The sequence below is a fragment of the Zea mays genome, chromosome 8 (genome assembly GCF_902167145.1).
Source record: "Zea mays cultivar B73 chromosome 8, Zm-B73-REFERENCE-NAM-5.0, whole genome shotgun sequence".
In the NCBI taxonomy this organism is placed as follows: Eukaryota; Viridiplantae; Streptophyta; class Magnoliopsida; order Poales; family Poaceae; genus Zea; species Zea mays.
Genome location: NC_050103.1, coordinates 146,922,072 through 146,939,606, shown reverse-complemented (window position 1 = coordinate 146,939,606; position 17,535 = coordinate 146,922,072). Strand labels below are relative to the sequence as shown.

Here is a 17,535-nt window from a genome sequence, read left to right as displayed (position 1 = left end):
AACCACCAAATTCATTTAGAAAAAGGTTTGACCCTATTTCCCTTTCAGTTGGCCTTCGCGGCCTCCGCCGGCGCGGAGAGCTTCTCCGCCGGCGGCGTGACGGGGAGTCCTTGATTGGCAACAACGTCGTTCGTTGGCACGGGGGTGCTGTTTGTGCGCAAGCAAGCCACCTGGCCAGCCGCCTCGTTCAGAACATCCCAGGGATTCATCGGCGGGCGCTCTAGTGGTGGCCGCACAAAATCGACTGCGATGAGCCGACCAACACCTCCGCCTATCACACGATGCGACAAGGGGGATGACGATCAGAGCTCAGCGAAATCAAAAACGGAAACCTGCAAACACGGCACCAAATCAGAAAAGGTGACCCACATTTGCAAGGGAACCATCCCCCTTCCCATTGCCGACGACGAGCCCAACCAGGCGACGCGGGAGGTCGTCCGCCCCTTCCTCCTCCTCGTTGCTCTCGCTCCTGGTGGCGACCGCCGCCTTCTCCTCCTCGGAGAAGAAGTCGTTGTCCAGGAACTCGTCTGGAAGCCAGAGCTCCGCGCCGCCACCAGTGGGCGGGTGTGGGGGATAGATATCCCCCGGGTCCACTAAAGGAGTAAAAGACCTCACGAAAGGCCCAAGGGCCCAATAAATCATGAGGTCATTCCTTCGTGGGCCTGGGGAAAAACAACCAACAAGGCAGAGCGACGTGATACCAGATTGGTGCAAGCCCGGATGGCCCACAACGTCGAGCGAGTAAATCGCAACAGAGACTCGACTTTCCCGCACTGAAGCCCCCATGCAACGGAGCCATGCGAGGATAAGTCGGCGAGGGTTACGTAGGGATAAACTCAAGAGGTTCACTACCTTTTAGCTACTTGTTGTTATCATATCCACATGTACTGCCCCACGGTCGAGTATATAAGGCCTAGGGGGCACCCCTTCAGAACGATCGACTCTATCTTACTTAGCCACCCACAACAACTCTCTGTGTCTTCAATCCAGAGAGCCCTCTTGTAACCACGCTCACATACTCACCAGGACGTAGGGTGTTACGCATCTCTAAGCGGCCCGAACCTGTAAATCTTGTCCACTGTCCCTCGTGTGATCGGCACGAACCATTTTGCTACAGTCGTCGACACCGTCCTACTCCTAGAAACACCTTGAGGGGCAACCCCGGGTGTGCGGTCGGACCCAAAACACCGACAGCTGGCGCACCAGGTAGGGGGTGTGTCGACGATCCAAGCTAGCTCAATGGCCGTCACCTTCTACAGCAAGATCACCATGCGTCCCGGATCCGTATTCTGCTTCGGGACAATCTCATCTGTAGCGGATGAAGAGGGAATTCTACACCGTATCGTGGATCCGCCGGAAAAGAAGTCTCCTCCAACGAACTCCAAAAATGCCGGAAAGGCGCCACCTCCAGCTCTTCGGAAAAAGATCGTCTCCGGAAAGTCAGGGGCCGAGGGCTCGCTGACCCGGAAAACTCCGCTGTCTACTTCCTCGACAAAAGAATGGACACGGATCACGAGGAAGAAGGAGACCAGGGAAAATCAAGTCGTTCTTTCCGTTCCTCCGGCCTCAAAGGAGAACAGAAAGAAAGTCGCCACAACAGCAGCACCATTCTACCCCGACGTCCTCTTCATCGGGAGAGTGGAGTCGCCCACTGTCTCTGACGATGAACCGACCGCGCCCGGAGAAGAGCCACCTCAACGAGAATCCCGCCGACGGAGGAACCGACGCAGGAACGTTCGACGACATCACGCGGCCGGAGAACGGGATCCGGAGCAGCCTGTCTCGCGAGACGAGGTCTCGGAGATATGAGAAACTCCGGAAGAACGCGTCTTCAGAGAACGAAGGAACTCCCGACGACGTGATCGCCGGCGGGCTCAGGAACAGGCCGAGCAAGACGCAAGGCAACGCCGGGAGAATCCGCTCTTCGGGCGCAACCTGAATCCCGACTTCGCCCGAGCTATGAACACGCCAAGCGAAGTCGGAGGGGTACTAGCTCGGATAGCTGATGGACTTCCTCGGACTCCCGACGCCGAGGGATACCGACGCCTGTTCACCCAGGCAGCCAACCATCTTCTACCGCTCGCTCACCCGCCGAACGATCTACGACACGCCATCAACAGTCGTCGAGACGCACGAAGCTCCATCAATGCTTCGTGCGAACGGCGGCATGAAAACGAGATTCGCCGTCGGGAGGAGTACGACCGAGATCATGGCATCCCGACTCAGAGCCAGGCCACCAGGACTGAGTCGGCAACGGCCTCAACTGGCGGAACCACCCGGGGACGGTCGAGGAACCACAATCACAACTCCCCTCCCCAGGACAGACATCGTCCCCGACGACAGGAGGACACGTGCGGAGTGTCCGCTCTTACTCCGCGCCTTAGGGCCATCCAATGGCCTCCCAACTTCAAGGTATCCAATGTCGACAAATATGAGCCTAAGCAGGATCCAAAGGGTTGGCTAGCCGTCTACACCACCGCTGCTCGGGCTACCGGAGCATCTGAGGACGTTATGACCGCGTATCTGCCCATCGTCCTTGGGCAAGATGCGCTACAGTGGCTACGACATCTACCCCGACACTGCATCGACGACTGGGGAGACTTCAGTCGACGTTTCACCGCCAACTTTCAGTCCCTCTCCGACAAGCCAGCGCAACCGTGGGACCTCAAATCCATCAAGCGTCGGGGGGATGAGACTCTCCGGTCGTACCTCAAAAGGTTCCAGACCATGAGAAATCGCATCCCCGAGGTCACGGAGGCGGCCGTGATTGAGGACTTCTACAGAGGATCCAACGACTCGGCTTTCGTCCGAGCCATACTACAGAAGGCGCCGACTACTTCCGAGGAGCTGTTCCGGGAAGCCGACCTCTACATCACCGCCGACGAGCGAGCTCAGGACCTCATCGGAGGAGCAAAGCCTACACCGGCAGCACCACGACGCGACGCGAACCAGCCACCCGACAAACGCTGGGAGAAGAGGCCTCGCGAAGAAGTACACGCCGCCGGACCGCCTGCCTCTCGCGCCCGAGGAGGACCTCGCGGAGGCAAGCGCACGCTGGACGACATCCTCGACGCCCAGTGCCCATACCACAAGGACATGCGCCACACTCTTCGCAACTGTCGGGACTTCAAGCACTCCGTTGGGCATGGCCGACCCTTCCAACCTCTACCTCCTCCTCCGCCGAGGGGAGGACCGGATGAACCGCGACAACCTCATCAGCCGGAGGAGGGAGGAGGAGGAGCTTTCCCACACGTCGACAGGGAGGTCAACGTCATCTTCGGCGGACATGGGTCGCAGGAGAACAAGAGACAACAAAAGCTCAACGACCGCCAGATACTGGTAGCGACCACCGGTCCTCCCGCCCCATACCGGTGGTCAGAACATCCGATCACCTTCACTCGGGAAGATCAATGGCTCAACTTCGACCATCCAGGCAAATACCCGCTCCTCGTCGATCCGGTGATCCGAGAGAGCCGGGTGAAGAAGGTGCTAGTGGACGGGGGGAGCAGCATCAACGTCACCTTCCCCCGGACGCTCCAAGGCTTGGGGGCTCACCTCAAAGAGCTCCACAAGTCGGACACTCCTTTCTTTGGCATCGTGCCGACGGAGGGAGAATACCCGCTGGGGCACATCTACATGCCAGTCACCTTCGGAACTCCGGAGAACTACAGAACCGAGTTCCTGAGGTTTGAAGTGGCGAACTTCGACTGCGGGTACAACGCCATCATCGGAAGACCGGGATTGGCCAAATTCATGGCCATTCCGCACTATACATACATGATACTAAAGATGCCAGGACCGCAAGGGATCATAACTGTGCGCGCCGACTTCCAAGGCGCCGCAGAATGCTTCTGAGTGGCCATCCAAGCAGCACTCACCACCAAGCCGTTAACGGTCCCCTCCACACTGGCGAACTCCAAGCCTGAGGAGGACCTCGCAGTACCGGCAAACGAAGCTCAGGCCACGACCTCTATGCGGCCGACCGAAGAAACCAAGCGAATTAACCTAGGGTTCGCTGATGAGCGCAAGACAGCCATCATCAGCTCCAGCTTGGACGACAAATAGGAAAGCGCGCTCGTCCAGTTCCTGCAAGATAACCGAGATGTATTCGCATGGCAACCTGCGGATATGCCGGGAGTCCCAAGAGAACTGGCCGAGCACAAGTTGAAGGTTTATCCCCAGGCAAGGCCGATCCGGCAAAAGCTACGTCGTTTCACGCCCGACAAGAGAGAGGCCATTCGCGCCGAGTTAGCTCGCTTGGTTGCGGCTGGATTTATTAGAGAAGTATTACACCCCGAGTGGTTAGCTAACCCTGTTCTTGTACTCAAAAAGAATAAAGTGGATTGGCGCATGTGCGTCGACTATACTGATCTCAACAAACACTGTCCGAAGGATCCCTTCGGGCTCCCGAGGATAGATCAGGTGGTGGACTCTACCGCCGGATGTTCTATGTTGTCTTTCTTAGATTGCTATTCCGGGTATCATCAGATTAGTTTGGCAAAAGAAGAAAAGGAGAAAACGGCGTTCATCACTCCGTTTGGTGCTTTCTGTTATACCTCCATGCCGTTCGGCCTCAAAAACGCTGGAGCGACCTATCAGAGAGCCATTCAAACATGCTTAGCCGATCACTGGGGCAAGCGTGTGGAGGCTTACGTAGATGATGTGGTGATCAAAACAGAGAGTTCAGAAAACTTCATCGAAGATTTACAGCTGGTTTTCAACAGCCTGAGAAGATATAGATGGAAGCTCAATCCTGAAAAATGTGTTTTCGGGGTACCAGCAGGAAAGTTGCTCGGGTTTATCGTCAGCCACCGGGGAATTGAGGCTAATCCAGATAAGATTGAAGCTATCATGAAGATGGAAGCTCCTCGGTCACAAAAGAAGGTTCAGCGACTTACTGGATGTATGGCAGCTCTGAGCAGATTTATATCCAGGCTGGGAGAAAAAGGTTTGCCATTTTACAAGCTACTCAAGAAGGTGGATAAGTTTCAATGGACTTCAGAAGCACAAGAAGCTCTAGACGCACTGAAGAAATTCTTGACAACACCACCAGTACTGAAACCACCCCGGCGAGCTATGTCGACTCAACCGGCCGAAGATTTGCTATTGTATATCTCTTGCACGACTCACGTGGTAAGCACCGCGTTGGTAGTCGAGCAAGTGGAAGAAGGACATGCCTATCTAGTACAACATCCCGTCTACTTCATCAGTGAAGTTCTAGGCCCCTCGAAGAAAAAGTATCCTCAAGTTCAGAAGCTATTATACGCAGTACTTCTAACTGCCCGCAAGTTGCGTCACTACTTTGACGACCACAAAGTCATAGTAGTCACTGGTTTTCCAATAGGGGATATTCTTCACAACAAGGAAGCCATTGGTCGAATAGCCAAGTGGGCTTGCGAGCTGGGATCCCACGACATCGAGTTCCGACCTCGCACTGCCATCAAAACTCAAGCACTAGTTGATTTCGTATCAGAGTGGACAGAAAAGCAAGTACCGGATAATCCAGAAACCGCAGAAGTATGGCGAATGTATTTTGATGGCTCGTTGAAGCTGCAAGGAGCAGGAGCAGGGATTCTCTTCACCGCACCTGGAGGCAAACACCTCAAGTACGCCCTCCAGTTGCTATTCCCGGCCTCTAACAATGCAGCCGAGTATGAAGCTTTGATACACGGATTGAACATCGCCATATCACTGGGCGTCAAGAGATTGATGGTATACGGAGATTCTCTGGTAGTCATCAGCCAGATAAACAAGGAATGGGATTGTTCAAGTGATTCAATGGGAAAATACTGCGCTGCCGTCCGAAAGCTGGAAGATAAATTCGAGGGTCTAAAATTTCATCATATAGAAAGAGATCGGAACACAGCAGCCGATGTACTGTCCAAGCTCGGATCCAGTCGAACTCAGGTCCCACCCGGAGTCTTCGTGCAAGAAATTCTGCAGCCGAGTATCTCAATGGATCAAACAGAAGAGTGCAACATCATAAATCAACCCGAGTCAGACTCTGATGACTGGAGAAGGCTGATTATTAAGTACATAAAGAATGAAGAAGAACCAGACGACAAGAACTCGGCAGAGCGCATTGCCAGGCAGTCGGCTCACTATACACTCATTGGGGAGGAATTGTACAGAAGGGGCGCATCAGGCATCCTCATGAAGTGCGTTCTCCCGTCCACTGGGAAGCAACTTCTGGAGGAGGTCCATGCAGGGCAATGTGGAATACATGCAGCATCCAGAACACTAGTCGGAAAGGTTTTCAGGTCAGGATTCTATTGGCCGACGGCGAAGAACGATGCAGCCGAGTTAGTTCAGAGATGCGAAGCTTGCCAATACTTGTCAAAGCAACAGCACATGCCAGCACAGCAACTACAGACCATACCAGTAACCTGGCCTTTCGCATGCTGGGGACTGGATATGATTGGACCTTTCAAGAAAGCTCAAGGGGGATACACTCATGTATTGGTGGCGATTGACAAATTCACTAAATGGATAGAGTTCAAGCCCATTGCTTCTTTAACCTCTGCTAAAGCCGTGGAATTCATACAAGACATAATATTCAGATTCGGGATACCAAACAGTATTATCACTGACTTAGGATCCAACTTCACCAGTTCAGAATTCTTCGACTTCTGCGAGCAAAAGAGCATTCAGATCAAGTACGCATCTGTAGCACATCCAAGAGCCAACGGGCAGGTTGAGCGAGCCAACGGAATGATATTGGAGGCACTCAGGAAAAGGGTCTTCGATAAGAATGAAAAATTCGCAGGAAAGTGGATAAGAGAGTTGCCTTATGTTGTTTGGAGCCTAAGAACCCAACCTAGCCGAGCCCTGCATGGAAACACTCCTTTCTTCATGGTCTATGGGTCGGAGGCAGTGCTACCTGCTGATCTCAAGTTTGGGGCGCCAAGGTTGATTTTCGAGATCATAGCAGAAGCTGAGGCCACCAGGCTGGAGGACATTGATGTACTTGAGGAAGAACGGCTGAATGCGGTAATCCAATCAGCACGATACCAGCAGACTCTAAGGCGCTATCACGACAAGGCTGTGCGGCAACGGTTCTTTTCAGTAAGAGACCTCGTCCTCCGCTGAATTCTAACGGGGGAGGGACGGCACAAGTTATCACCTTTATGGGAAGGACCCTTCATAGTAGCAGAAGTCACTCGGCCCGGATCGTATCGCCTCACTCAGATGGATGGCACAGAAGTTGGGAACTCCTGGAACATAGAGCACCTCAGAAAATTTTATCCCTAGCTGTATTTCAAAACTGCTGGGGCGACAATGTATTCTGTAAAGTGGAAATATGTCATCAATAAAGAGAGATTTCAAAGATACTCGGCTCGTTTACGATTGACTTGCATTCTTACTTAACCCAGGGTGACCACTATGCCCTACAAACGGAGCAATCGGCTTAAGTCGGCAACGACTTAAGGCGGTGCAACATGCTCACGCTTACTTAACCCGGGGTGGCCACTATGCCCTACAAACGGAGCAATCAGCTTAAGTCGGCAACGACTTAAGGCGGTGCAACATGCTCACGCTTACTTAACTCGGGGTGACCACTATGCCCTACAAACGGAGCAATCGGCTTAAGTCGGCAACGACTTAAGGCGGTGCAACATGCTCACGCTTACTTAACTTGGGGTGACCACTATGCCCTACAAACAGAGCAATCGACTTAAGTCGGCAACGACTTAAGGCGGTGCAACATGCTCACGCTTACTTAACCCGGGGTGGCCACTATGCCCTACAAACGGAGCAATCGACTTAAGTCGGCAACGACTTAAGGCGGTGCAACATGCTCACGCTTACTTAACTCGGGGTGACCACTATGCCCTACAAACGGAGCAATCGGCTTAAGTCGGCAACGACTTAAGTCGGTGCAACATGCTCACGCTTACTTAACTTGGGGTGACCACTATACCCTATAAACGGAGCAATCGACTTAAGTCGGCAACGACTTAAGGCGGTGCAACATGCTCACGCTTACTTAACCCGGGGTGGCCACTATGCCCTACAAACGGAGCAATCGACTTAAGTCGGCAACGACTTAAGGCGGTGCAACATGCTCACGCTTACTTAACTCGGGGTGACCACTATGCCCTACAAACGGAGCAATCGGCTTAAGTCGGCAACGACTTAAGGCGGTGCAACATGCTCACGCTTACTTAACTTGGGGTGACCACTATGCCCTACAAACGGAGCAATCGACTTAAGTCGGCAACGACTTAAGGCGGTGCAACATGCCCACGCTTACTTAACCCGGGGTGGCCACTATGCCCTACAAACGGAGCAATCGACTTAAGTCGGTAACGACTTAAGGCGGTGCAACATGCTCACGCTTACTTAACTTGGGGTGACCACTATACCCTACTAACGGAGCTATCGGCTAAAGTCAGTGGTGGCTTAAGCCGGCGCAACATACTCGCGCCTATGTAATTCAGGGGATGACTTCCATATCCCGCCAACAAATTTCATAATCATTATGCGTCATTACCACAAATTTACGAACCAATAAATTCTGATACAATAAGAGAGTAATTATGTCATTCGAATGATAAATTGATGTCTTCTAACAAATACTCGATCATGCTAAATGCGCGCTCGGAGCACGCAAAATGTTTCCCTATTTCGCAATGTCTTTTTCAGGAGCGACCGACGAAGTAGGACGACTCGAGGAATCGGGGGCAGCATTCACGTCAGCCTTTATGTCTTCAGGAACAACCACGCCGGGTCTCCTCATTAAGATTCGTCCAGCACGAATAGCCTTGTCCATGGCTTTATCGCGCTGGGCTTTGAGAGTAGCCGCAGTTTCTTCGGCAACTTTAGCAGCCAGCCGAGCAGCCTCTAACTCCTGGGCAACGGATTTCTTGGAAGCTCGGAGTTCTTTGATGGTGGCATCCTTCGCTGATATCAATTGCTTAAGGCGGGTCACTTCGTCCGCAGATTCTTGCAGCCTACAACGCTGATTGTCCAGTTCCTCCATTGTAAAGCGGTGACTCCTCTCCAAGATTGACAGCGAGCTGCTAGAATCACGATACAATATGTCTAGATTGTCACGAGAAGCAGCAAGGATACATTTTTCTTACTGCAAACAAAAAATCAACTCCTTCAGAAACCAAGCGAGTAATAAGAGCATAGCAAGGCAAGGCACGGTTTTGTAAGTTACCTTTCCAGAGTCAAGCCGAGCATGAAGAGAAGAACTCAGGGCATTGGCGTCATCCAAGGCAGCGGAGACCTGATTTAATTCAGTTTGGCTCTGAGAGTACTTCTCCTCGAAGTCAGCGCACCGTTGAACCATTTCAGCCTGATCTCGGGAATGTTTTTCCTCAAGAATTGCAATCTGCCGAGCCATTCCTAGCAAGAGGTAATCAAACAAAACGAGGTCAGAAGGTAAAACAGTCCACAACAAAGGCGAAGAGAAGAAAAAGGGCACTAACCAGCGTTAGTTGCCTCCAGCTCGGATACACGACGATGAAGTGACACTGGATTCCAACACGCAAGAGACGAAGCCACTTCTGGGACGGAAGCACCCTGCAATCTCAGCTGGCTGGCCATCCCATCTACCAAAGCCTGATGAGAAGAACAAATGAACATCATGACAAAAGTTCATGCAACATAAAGAACAAGCTAAAATACAGCACAGTATCTGGAGGTTGGAAAAGAACGAAGGGATCCCCAAATCAGGAGAAATCAGCTGATAACCAGGCGCAAGGCCACCACCCGAAGCAGCTTGTAACGGACCAGCAGGAATCAGTTCAGTGCCTTCAACAGAGCCAAACGCCCGATCAGTGGGGACGCTGCCCTCTAAAGCGCCTCCCTGGTCCAAAGTTTGGGCTACCACCATGCAGCCAGAGTGTGGAGGTGATCCCGCGTGAACGTCCATGGAAGTGCAGGAAGGAGACCCTGCTTGGGCACCCTCGGGGGCTGGGTCATAGTTGGCACTGCCCACTTGAGCCGGATCATCCCCGGCAACACCCTCGGGGGCTGGGCAGTGGCTTACACTCTTCACCCAAGCTAAGTCATCCCCGGCGACATCCTCGGGGGCTGGGCATGTGTCAGCACCATTCTTGAGGTCCAGGCTCTCTGCAGTAACCACCTCTAAGGTTGACGGGCCTTCAGCCACTTCCATGGGACCAGGACAATCCAAGTCAGCATCCCGACCCTCGAGATCGCGCTCTAAGGTCGACGAGGCACGGGATGACCTCAACCCAGCATCAGGCACGGCAGTGCAAGTCTCTGTTGCATCATCATCCACTGGCTCTGATAACAAGTCCTCTGGGACCATATCCTCAAGAGTTTGATCAAAGTTGGCCAGGGACAATTCTTGCAGACCAATGAGGGCAGACAAAGCAGGAGAAGGAACTCCACTACTTCCACCGCTGGCGATGAACTGCCGACTGTTTTTCCGAGTTAAAGGAGCTTCATTTTCTTCCTCCTCATCTTCCACAGTGACAACACAAGTAGCACCCCCATTGGGATCAGCAACAGACGGAGCACCCACATTGGGATCAGCAGCAGTTTGGGTACACCCATTGGGGTCGGCGTCGGTAAGTCCAGTCGCAGGCACTCCTTCAGTAGCAGGAACTGAGGTACCAGCGTCCTCATCAAAACTGGATACTCGCCGGAGGCGTCTTCTTTTCTTCTTTTGCTCATCAGCAGAAGGCTCAGGCTGATTGGTTCGGCTAGGACGCCTCGGGCGAGTACTGACAGGTTTCGGGACATCCAAAGTTGTATCAACCTCTGGAAGGGGCACCACTGCCAACGTACCAACAGGAGCAGCGTCGGAGGAATCCTCAGCTAACAGATCAAGCATGTCATTTATGTCCGCATCACTAGGGTTCAGGGGCACTTCAAAATGAACCTGCCGTTCATCATCAGGAATCTCCCCAAGTGAAGCAACCAAGGTACTGACTTCTTCAGCAGAGGGTCGCACTCTAAGGCCCAAATTGCCATCAGTCACAGGCGGATTTGACACAAAAAGGGTGAAGGCTTTGAGAGGAGGCAGGTTCCAGGCCGAGTATGCCGCTGGAGCACCAACATTTGACACCTTACCCCTGAGGATCATTTCAAGTCGGCTTACCAAGTCTACAGAAGGAATTCTCCTATTGGTAACCCGAGTTGAGTCGGCCAGCCCTCGATACAGATATGCTGGATAGGCCCTATCTTTCAGTGGCTGAATGTTCTTGAAGACAAAGTCAGCGACCACAGCTTCAGCAGTTAGACCTCTCTCTTTCAGCAGTCCAACTTCAGTTAGCAACACACCTGCTTCAGCCACTTCCTGATCTGTGGGAGACTCGGTCCAGCTCGGAGTGCGAACGTCTGGCTGTCTTCCCGACCGGGAGGGGAGAGAATTTCCATAATTATCAACTATGAACCACTCTAGACGCCATCCCTTAATACTGTCCTTAAGGGGAATCTCAAGATACTCAGTTTTCCGCCCGCGGCGCATCTCCAAACTGGCACCTCCGACCAACTGATGCTGTCCCCCGGCCATCCCAGGGCGACAATGATACAAATACTTCCATAAGCCGAAATGCGGCAGCACGCCAAGAAAGGCTTCGCATAAGTGAACGAAAATGGAGATTTGCAGAATGGAATTAGGGTTCAAATGGGTCAAGTTAATGTGGTAGAAATCAAGGAGGCCGCGGAAAAAGGGAGAGATGGGAAGACCGAGGCCGCGGAGAAGAAAAGGAGCGTAAACTACAGACTCGTGGGTATCCTCTGTCGGGACAGTAGTCCCGTGGCAAATCCGCCAAGAACAGAGTTCTCGCGGAGGAAGAACCCCGATGGATACGAGGTGGAGAAGTTCAGCTTCGGAAATGATGGACATATGGTTACCTGCGAAGGGCAACTGGCTGTTGGGGTCGATTGGAGGGATCACCGCAGCAGACGAGCTCGCAGTTTTCCTCTTGGGCGCCATCTCGATTTTTACCAGCAAACAGAGTAGGAGGCGAATGGCAGAGAGGATTCAGAAGCGGGAATGCAAGAACTAGGGCACGGAAAGCAAAGGCGGCTAAAAGCGCAGCTCTTATGGGATATTCTCGAGCCAGATACCGTTTCAATAGTGCCCAGTCATCACCCGGCGGTTATTTCCGAAACCCCAGCAAGCCACGTGGTCATCCGGCATTTATTTCCAAAAAGCCGACGCGTCACCTCATCACTCGGTTATCATCCTCAAAATAACTCATGCGGCCGGCTATCACTCGGCGTTGACTCTAAAACGCTGATTTCATATTCAGTTGCTCGGCATTACTTCTAAAATGCCGACGTCGACCTTCAATCACTCGGCGTTGACTCTAAAACGCAGATTTCATATTCAGTTGCTCGGCATTACTTCTAAAATGCCGACGTCGACCTTCAATCACTCGGCGTTGCCTCTAAAACGCTGATTTCATATTCAGTTGCTCGGCATTACTTCTAAAATGCCGACGTCGACCTTCAATCACTCGGCGTTGCCTCTAAAACGCTGATCTCGTGTTCAATCGCTCGACATTACTTCTAAAATGCCGACGTCGACCTTCAGTCACTCGGTGTTGCCTCTAAAACGCTGATCTCGTGTTCAATTGCTCGGCATTACTTCCAAAATGCCGACGTCGACCTTCACTCACTCGGCGTTGCCTCTAAAACGCTGACCTCGTGTTCGATTGCTCGGTACTACTTCTAAAATGCTGACGTCGACCTTCAATCGCTCGGCGTTGCTTCTAAAACGCCGATACTGACTACAAGATTACTCGGCAGCTACTTCTGGAAGCGTCAATGTGATGCACAAGTTATTCATCTACTGTCTCAAAAGAATCGGTTCTATAATCAAGGAAAGCGAGTCATCAAGAAGAGGCCAACGTCATTCTTTCATTAAGGGAAGACAATGAGCTTACAAATCAACTCTTTGCGAGTTGATGCTTCCCTACTATTACTACATTACATTACTACTACGACTATACTACACTATACTACTCTACATTACTACTACTACTATACTACACTATACTACTCTACATTACTACTACATTATTCTAACTACACTATACTAATATCTAAAGACCAGTGGCGTTTAGCCACTGGCCTTGCTGCTGCTGCCACCGCCACCGCCCTTGGTGCTGCCCTTGCTGCTGCTGCCTCTGGTGCTGCCCGTGCTGCTGCCGCCTCTGGTGCTGCCCTTGCTCCCGTCGCCGCCGCCGCTGCCCCCGCCGCTGCCGCTGCCGTCGCCGTCGCCACCGTCGTCGTCGTCACCGTCGTCGTCGTCGTCATCCTCGTCCTCGCCGCCGTCCGAGTCCTCCTCATCCGAGGAGTACTCCGACCCATCCGAGCCCTCGAGCCCGGAGCGCTCGATGGCCCGGATGTACGTCCAGACTTCCGCGGCAATCCCCTGGGAGTCGTCTGAATCATCAGACGACGCCGGGGGAGAGACGGGAGCTGGAGACCCCTCGGACTCGGAGGAGAACTCCTCCTCCGAGTATTCCGAGTCGCCGAAGTCCTCCGACGGAGGAGTCGGCTCGCGCTTGCGTTTGTTACTCTTGCCCATGGCGGAAGCAGACAGGAGAGAAGAGAAGGATGCAGTAAAGAACAGCGAAGATGTGTGAAAAAACCAGAGGAGCAACGACGCTATTTATAGAAGGGAAAGGCAACCGCTCACCTCCAACCGTGGTCACCGAACAGTCGCAAAGCATTCAATAAGCGCTTCCACCAGTCTGAAGACACGTCAGGTGGCTGACGCCATTTCACGCAACACTACACCCATTGGGACTCCAGTCAATAGCGTAAAGGATATGATTACACTCGCCGTCCCATCACATTACTACTCAGAAGCAGTCGGCTAAAACACTCAGCGTACCAAGCCGTCCCTTGCCCACACCCATTGGGGGGACGCCCAGGAATTATCAGTATATTTTTCAAAACGGTCACATCTGTGCAGGGCACGCAGTGAATACCTCAAGACAAAAATGAGATATCAGTAAGGATTAGAGGAAAGCCAAATATAGCCAGCAAAGTACAAAATATGGCCGACAGAAGCGACGTGAAGACTAGACAGAGAACGTCCATCAAACGTCCAATCAGTCGCAGAAGCAAATAAATTGCACTACCTAGCAAGATATGGATGGATTGCAAACTCGGCTGCTAAAGACAAAATATATGCTGACCTCTGCAGCAAAATATTGATGACATAATGCTGACCTCCAAAGCATAATGCAAATAACTTCATGCCAATTTCTACAAACGAAAGGGATGAATTTCAGCAAAGAGGCACGAAAGGAAGACCTTCGAATGGATTATCCTTAAAAAATCCATTTGAAGGTCGGGGGCTACACCCATTGGGTGCACCTCCGGTGCACCCCATGGATTATCATTTCAAGCCAAGATAGTGTCGACTTCTAAGGCGAGGGACAAGATTAAAAAACCAACTCTCAACCAAGATGCAGGAGCACAAATGGAGATAATTTCTGGGGAAGACCTTTGAGTAGATTGTTTTCTAAAATCTACTCAAAGCTCGGGGGCTACACCCATTGAGTAGATTGTTTTCTAAAATCTACTCAAAGCTCCGGTGCACCCAATGAAGTTCAGAATCTTACAAAATTGAAATACCGACCTCTAAGGCACAAGCATGAAACCAAGCTTCGGTCAAATGAGTGATCGGAGCAAGAGAAGACAGCAGGAAGACTTCTTTCTTCAAAAACACCCGCAAGTTGGACCTAGGATCTTTGGGCTGATTACTTCTAAATTAACCCAAAGATCGGGGGCTTGTGGGGGATAGATATCCCCCGGGTCCACTAAAGGAGTAAAAGACCTCACGAAAGGCCCAAGGGCCCAATAAATCATGAGGTCATTCCTTCGTGGGCCTGGGGAAAAACAACCAACAAGGCAGAGCGACGTGATACCAGATTGGTGCAAGCCCGGACGGCCCACAACGTTGAGCGAGTAAATCGCAACAGAGACTCAACTTTCCTGCACTGAAGCCCCCATGCAACGGAGCCATGCGAGGATAAGTCGGCGAGGGTTACGTAGGGATAAACTCAAGAGGTTCACTACCTTTTAGCTACTTGTTGTTATCATATCCACATGTACTGCCCCACGGTCGAGTATATAAGGCCTAGGGGGCACCCCTTCAGAACGATCGACTCTATCTTACTTAGCCACCCACAACAACTCTCTGTGTCTTCAATCCAGAGAGCCCTCTTGTAACCACGCTCACATACTCACCAGGACGTAGGGTGTTACGCATCTCTAAGCGGCCCGAACCTGTAAATCTTGTCCATTGTCCCTCGTGTGATCGGCACGAACCATTTTGCTACAGTCGTGGACACCGTCCTACTCCTAGAAACACCTTGAGGGGCAACCCCGGGTGTGCGGTCGGACCCAAAACACCGACAGCGGGCACTCCTCCGCCATGAACGACACGCCGCTCTGCATGCTCGGACGGACTGGGACCGGCCACGAACCTATGAGTAATTTAGCGCCCGCTACTGTGGCCAGAAATTGCCACTGGAAGAAGAAACAATAATGGGCACACGGACGGACACGATGATGGCTCCTCCTACCACCTCCTAAAACTCCTCCCCCTTCTGCTTTGCGTGAGGTGAGAAGGTAGGGGACCCGGGCGGTGAAACCCCAGGGATATCAGATTTTGTTATCTGCCCCGACCAAAGCTGACGGATGGAGAGGGGGACAGGCGGCCAGCGCAGCGATAATGTCGAAGGAGAAGGACGGCGAGAGGCCTTGCGGAGTGGAGGGAGGTGAGGTGGTCAAACTGCTTCTACCGGCTCTAGACTCTAGAGATATGCAGGTGGATTATAAAGCACAGCGAGGGGAGAGATGTGATATCCTGGCCCCTGGGATGGCGATTTCCTGGCCCAAGGCTTAATATAATTAATAGTGTAATCATATCAACAAGGTGCATCTTCTTTTTCAGAAGACTATCTCAAAAGAACCTCCAAGTTAAGCGTGCTTGGCTTGGAGCAATTCGGGATGGGTGACCGACCGAGAAGTTTTCTCGGGTGCGCATGAGTGAGGACAAAGTGCGCACAAAAAAGACTTGTGTTGGTCTTTGAGGATGATATATGATCCTAGAGAGCTGCCAGGAGTAAGTACCGTTGGTCCAGAGATTGGATGGGGTGTTACAAGTGGTATCAGAGCCGAATCTCGAGGTTTCACGGGCGTGTGTGGGCTAGGGGGTTCGGGTATATGGCACATGGCGCATGTGGGCCCGGATTGGTCACATGGCATGACATATGACGACACTAGACACACATACGTGGCTAAGAGGGGAGGTTCCTGGATTGGGGATGATCGACGAGGACGTCGGTCTTCTAAAGGGGGTGGATTGTGATATCCTGGCCCCTGGGATGGTGATTCCTGGCCCAAGGCTTAATAGAATTAACAGTGTAATCATATCAACAAGGTGCATCTTCTTTTTTGGAAGACTATCTCGAAAGAACCTCCAAGTTAAGCGTGCTTGGCTTGGAGCAATTTGAGTTGGGTGACCGTCCGGGAAGTTTTCTCGGGTGCGTATGAGTGGGGACAAAGTGCGCACAAAAGACTTGTGTTGGTCTATGAGGATGTTATATGATCTTAGAGAGCTGTCAGGAGTAAGTACCGCCGGTCCAGGGATTGAACGGAGTGTTACAAGAGAAACACGAGATAGGATTAGCGGCGGGGCGTGTTTTCGTGCTCCTCGCGGCGTTTTAACTCGTGTGGCTAAGTAAATCGGGGACGCCAGGCTTCCATTTCGTGAAACGAGGAAGCGGGGAAATTTCACCTCCTCTGCCGGTCTCTCTTTGCACGGTTGTTATTCCTATTTGGCTATATGAGGATTTGGCATCGTTTTCGTATTTGAGGAGTGCCCTTTTCATATTGGTTGACGCCCACCAACAGCTCCCACCGCTCGAGTCCTCGACATAAAAATGGTTGTTCAACGAATGTTGACAACAACACCATTGGTTAATAATGGAAAGTTCGACACCCAATCATAGCCTAATCAATTGCTCACCCCATGTCTATGTTATAAGTCGTTTAGAACAACGACACAATATTCAAAATATAGACTTCACACTTTTTATAAATTTTTCAAAAAAGAAATCTTAGTTTATTTATACTTTTGTAAAATTATTTTAAAGACAAATTGGTGCAAATGGCTCCTAGAGTTGAAAACTAAATAACAAAATAGTTATTTGCGTTAAAAGTTTTATAAATTTAACTTAAATTTTGTTCAAAACGATGTAGCCTTACAACATTTCAGAGCTTACGATAAGAAACAAAGATTTAGATTTTTTTGCACCTCGTTATCCTAATAAGTTTTACTTAAATAGTCCTAGCTCGTTTTAGTTATACTAAAAGCAACATGTAAACAAAGCTTCCAAACGTCCGTGTGATATGCAAGTATAAATAATTGAAAATTAACATGTGCCTGATTGAATGCCGTCGTATTGCACGGGCATCGTACTAGTATATATATTAGTATAAATATGAGTGTTCGTCGACCTACGTTTCTATCTGACTCTGAATTCTCTAGTATTCTTGGAGTCTGTTTGGTTGGGCTGTGGC

The 17,535-nt window shown here is 51.3% G+C and overlaps 1 pseudogene; it reads left to right on the top strand.

The window, feature by feature from the left end:
• LOC109941913 (uncharacterized) overlaps positions 1-16,606 on the top strand; it is a 54,845-nt pseudogene extending 38,239 nt beyond the window's left edge.
• Positions 16,607-17,535: the final 929 nt, after the last annotated feature.